Below are 6,000 nucleotides of genomic sequence, written 5' to 3' on the forward strand. Positions count from 1 at the left end.
TAAGGTTGGATCAGGCTGAATTTACAGGCTTACTAATCAGAGATGGAATGTTTTAGCTCAAGCTATTAGGAAGGGCTTAACTGGTTGTTTGGTTGGTTGATTGTTCGGCTTGACCGAAAGAGTGGCTTACACTAAATGAAGTTGAAATGCCTTGTTACATTGTGGAAGAAGGTATCCAAAAGCTTCTTAGAATATATTTATAGTGCAAGACATATTTACCATGCAGGATTGCTCTCCAATCCTGGAAGTACATGCCCTTCACAACAGCTGTAAAAATGAATTTGTTGGGGAGCCTTAGTTAGCATCCTTGAAAAGCTCTGTGGTCTCTCTTCATAAGTCAGAAATTACATAGGAAACTACTACCATTGAACTAGAATCCCTAAATGCAATGGAGATAATGAGATGCTCTGATGTCAGGGGCCAAATTCTGGCACTTAATTGGCAAAGATAAGGTGAGCATGGTTACTATAATAGACAGCAGAGTCAAAATTATAATAGTTTGACTTGAAGAGATTATGGTGTTGATGAGTTATCACGATGATTCTAGAATAGAAATAGATGGGCAGTCTGTTAAATTCTTACTTGATTTGTACACAGGCACTTTAAAAGAGTTTGTGGAAAAATGAAATTGAAAGATAATAGGAATCTTTCCATGAACTTTTTGAAGAGCCCTAGTATGAGCAGAGGAGTTCTAGGTTTAGTGAACAGAAGTCTGACTTGAATTACCAAAACAAAGAATCAATTCCTTCAATCAATTCCAGATTTGAGTCAGGTAACAGACCCCTTGAAGAATGATCCTACTACACTGTCAAAAAATTTATACTGTTACTGTTTCTTTCACTCTTTCCCCCAAAGTGACCTATGGCCCTTTACTAGGTTGACGGTGCATTGTGGAAAGGGAATTCTGGGGAATGGAGTTCAGCCTAGCCAGGTCGAACACCACAAAGCCATCACAGTCCACCTCTTGCCAACTTGTCATACACATTTCCTTAAACCAGCTCCTCAAAACATACTGCCTACAAGATACAACTATCCCATATATAACTGCAAACATGACAACCCTTTTCTCAGAAGAGAATATAAAATCATTGGGTGATGTTCCTCTTCTCCTTTGTAACTTAAATACTAAGATTAACTATCATTAATACAACTTGGGTTAGATGTGAGGATGAGAGGGAAGAAAACAAAAATGTTCAGTTAATATTCATACAAACATACTCGTATAGAGAGGAAGAAATTCTCATAACTAATGCAGTCTTCATTTCTGCAGCTGGCCATGTGGTTGTAGCTGGTGTTTATAACTGCCTTCTTCAGTTACCCATTTCATATTCCCTTCGCTTTCAGCAATTACCTCAGCTGACCATGATTTTTTGCCTAGTGGGATGATACAAACCTTCATTCCTGAAGCGTCTGGGCCATTATCAGTCCTGCCTGATGTGCATTTTTGTAGCTTTCCATTGACATGAATCACAGGATATGAGTACTAGGTGGCACTTTAGGGGCTCTTCTGTATTCCAGACATACTCCTCCTTATACCCATTGTGTAGTAAAAACCCGATCTTGATAGTCAGAAGCAATTACCTCAGCCATTATAGTAACCTCCTTGTTTGCCTATCCTTCCAGAGGCATAAGGAACACAAAGTGACCAGGAGGTAGTCTCAACTTCCAGTTTAGTGGAACCATTGTTATATGCCCTGGTAGAAGCATTTATCCCTCTGGAACTAAGATCCACTGAAGAGCCTTCTCTTGTTTTGGACTATATTCTATACTGGTAGCTTTTTGGGTCATTTGGTAAATGGGTCAGAGTGGTACACTCAAATACTGTACATGTTACATACAAAACCAAAGAGGATCCCTGGACATTGTACCTTTTTTCAATGGTAGGAGGTGAGATGTAGTACCTTATCTTTCACCTTGGAAGGGATATCTTGACATGCTGTATACCACTGGACCCATAGATATTTCACTCAAGTGGAATGCCCCTGGATTTTTGTTTTATTTTCTGTTAGAGGAAAACACTAAATCAGGAATTGGACTTCTTAGAAGATGTAGTGGAAAGAATACAGCCTCAAGCACTAGGCATATCTGGGGTTTGACTCCTATCTGTACCACTTGGTATCTGTATGACTTTAGGAAAGCTAGTTAACTTCTTTTAACTCAAATTTTCTTGCCTATAAAATGGATGTGGTAATAGAAGTTTTTAAAGGTTATTGTGAGAAGTGAGACAGTACATGCACCTTGATAATTACCTGGCATATACTCAGCATTAACAACTGTTAGTTCCTCCTTCTATTATTAAGAATCACCCATACTAATGTATAGATAATAGGCTGGCTGATTAGTTCAGTTGGCTAGAGAGTGGTGTTATAACACCAGTGTCAAGGGTTTGGATCCGCATATCAGCCAGCTGCAAAAAAAAAAAAAAAAAAAAAAAGGTATGGATAGTAGGTGATTTTCAGTCTATAGCTGTCTCTGTCATTAGGTAGATATAACTGACTGTGGTGGTTTTATTAACTATGTCAACTTGGCTAAGCTAGAATTATGTTTCCAGTATGCCTTTTCCCATATGGCTCCTCTGTAGTGGTTTTGTTCTGCGCCTGTTCTATGGGCCCAGTGATGTATAGCATGGAAATAGTTTTTTTAGAATTTCCTTCCCTGTATGGTGCCAGGACGAATTTGTATGAGATTTGAAAGTCAGAAGCAAAACAGCTGCCATTATACACTGAAGGTCTTTGTGGGTAGGGGCAGTAAGAGGCTGATGCAGAGGTTTCAGTTTGTCCTTGTTCTTTCCTGATCCGTGCCCAGCTCTTCCTTCTGCCTGTTGGCCCTCTGACCAAGAACAGCCCCAGGCCCACCACTTGCCTTTGGCTATGGGTTAATAGAAACAGTAGCTACACAGAAGCAATAGCTTTAATAGACCAGCTCCACTTTGTGGTCCTACTTCAACAGTTGGATTTGCTTAGCTTCCATGTTTCCCCGAAACCTCCTTTTCCTAATACTTCATGAGGAATTTTCTCTGATCCTCAAATTCTCCTTTTCAGACCCTTACTTTTCCAGCTCTTCCCAGAATTGTGTAAGGTCTAATTTCTACAATAAATTCATTATTCCATAACAAAATACACATAGTGGCTTTTCTTCCCTGATTGAGCCTTGACTGATACATTGATATTAGCCTGTATTGTCTAATACAGCTGCCAGCTATTAGCCACATGTACCTATTGAGCACTTGAAATGTGGCTAGTCTGAGTTGAGATGTACTGTGTGCGTGAAGTTAATACTGGATTTTGAAGACTTAGTACAAAAGTAAGCATCTCATTATTAATTCAAAAAATTTATATATTATGTTAAAATGAATATTTTGAATATTTTGGGTTAAAAACATTATTAAAATTAATTTTATCTGTATATTTTTACTTTATGTGGCTACTAGAATATTTAAAATTACATATGTGGTGCATATGATACATCTCTGTGACAGTGCTGATCTAAGCCTTTTTCTGTTACATAGATACACTTTTAATATGGAACACCCTCCAAGGAGGATCTTCCTCTCTTTAACCAATACCTTATTACATCTGTGGTAGGTGTTTCTGCTGAAGGAGATAAATGTATTCCTAGATATCTAGAATTCTATCTGGGAATATTCATATGTCCCAGGAAGTGGGGTTAGGTGCAGTTGAAAAGTTGTATCAGTACTCTGCCTCTAATACATTATATAAGTTTATATGGACTAGTGGACTAGGTCTAGAACTCAATTATTATAATTTTTTTCTATGAGAAAATATATTCAAAGTTCCAAAAAAAAAAAAAAAAATCCTTAGAAGGAAGACTTTGTAAAAATATTCTGTTTCTAGTTAGAGACTATTACCATATCAGGAAAACACCATAGAATTCGCTTTAAAATATTTTAGAGCCTATAAAGTATAAGCATTGAAATTTACTTCAAATATCAAAAAATGTCCTTATTATTACATTAAGAATTAATAGCCTTATGTTAAAAAAGTGATTGACTTAAAAAAATTACCTTTAATCTAGAAGAGCTCTTTAGTGAGCTTAAAGATAATGTGGTATGCTATCCTGAGGGTTATGACCAGAGATATAACTCAGTGATGTACTCTGACTACATTTTATGATTTACTAGCTAGATTAATACATTTATGATACTTTTATATGAATTCATAACTGTAAGAAATAGGAGTCTCTTTTTTGCCCTGAATTGATATGAAATGACAGGTAATATATATGCTATACCTAAAAAACACGAGTGCAAAAAATTAAGAGCACTATTTTAGATTGAATTTATGGTAATAAAAGTCTTCTGTATGTTAAACACTATGAGAAATAAAACTGTAATTCAAATTTTGTAAGTATCATCAATATTATTTATAATGTTAAGAAAATTAATGAATGCCAAAATTGATAGCAAACATTTATTTCATTGAACGCAAAACTTGCTGGATAACAGATTTAGAAAAATCATACTCCTCAGCCTTCTGAGTAATTTTGTAAATTTAGCATAAGACATGCTTTTGCTTTAAGTTCTCAGTAAAATGGATTTTTTGGTGTAGCCGTGTGTCAGTAGCCATGTACTATGAATTTACTAAATCTATGGTTAAAACTAAGTGGGACCCATGACAAAATATAAACAGACTTTCATTCTGTAGGCTAGAAAACTTGACCTGTAATCCAATTGTGCCTGATGGCCCAGTTAATGGATCAATTCTTTGCTTTACTATGGCTATAAGCTTAAGGGATTATGACATTTAATTAGTGGTAATTAAGGATTCTAGTTGTTGTCCATAAACAATAAATGTATTTATATCTCATTAATATCTTTTTAAAAATAAGACCTTTTCTGTGGCTCTTTCAAAAGGTAAGTTTTTAAATGAGGGGAAGGAAAAGAAACACATTTATTGAGTGCTTGCTTTCACTAGCATTATCTCTTTTCATCCAAAATCCTATTTTTTTCTTTTTTATAAATGAAGAAACAAAATAAAAAGGATTAAATAGCTTGCTCATTATCCAATAGTTGGTAAATATTGCCTTGTCTTTGCACAAACCTTTTATTAAAGAACTTTTCTATCTGTTCTCTAATTTTCTTGTGAATTGAATTTTACACCAGCAGTAAGTCTGTGAAGGTCTGTTTTATTATGCATAATTTCATATGTGAGGAAAATGAGGAAAGCAAAGTTAAGCAAATTTTAGTCATATAACCTTGGATGACAATCAGGTGTATTGATTTTTGCAATTATAATGTATAGTAAGAATTAGAGGTGAGCAGAAATACCATAGTATATATTTTCTTTCCTGTTGCCAGATGTGGTATTATTAATGATGTATATAATTTTACACTTATTCTATTCGAATAGATCCTAGATATATGAAGACCAAAGGGTGGGTAATGAGGGAAAATAGAAAAAAGTGGACCATAGTATATATTTTCTTTCCTGTTGCCAGATGTGGTATTATTAATGATGTATATAATTTTACACTTATTCTATTTGAATAGATCCTAGATATATGAAGACCAAAGGGTGGGTAATGAGGGAAAATAGAAAAAAGTGGGGAAATAGATTTTTTTTATATATATAAAAAAAGCAAAAGTTTGAATTACAGATTTTAAATAAACTACTGATGTATTACTACCTAGACTTTATTTTTGTTTGCATTTTTCCCTCAAAGATTTTATTGAAGTATATTATATATACAGGAAAGTAAACATATCATAAATGTATGGTTTCAAACATCTTCACAAATTAAGTACAGTATGTAACCAGCACCCAAATAAACACACACACTTCCCAGCACCCCTGATATTCCCTTCATACTCCCAGTTATTAATCCCCCTCAAGGGTAACCACTTATAACCTCTAACTTTTAATGTACGGACTGTACTGCACTGTATTTTATATTAGAATAAAGCAGTATGTACTCTGTGTCTGGTCTTTTTTCTGAATATTACATTTAAGAAATTCATCCATACCAATGTGTACAGTTGAA

Source organism: Galeopterus variegatus, unplaced genomic scaffold (genome assembly GCF_000696425.1).
Source record: "Galeopterus variegatus unplaced genomic scaffold, G_variegatus-3.0.2 Scaffold131, whole genome shotgun sequence".
Taxonomy (NCBI): domain Eukaryota; kingdom Metazoa; phylum Chordata; class Mammalia; order Dermoptera; family Cynocephalidae; genus Galeopterus; species Galeopterus variegatus.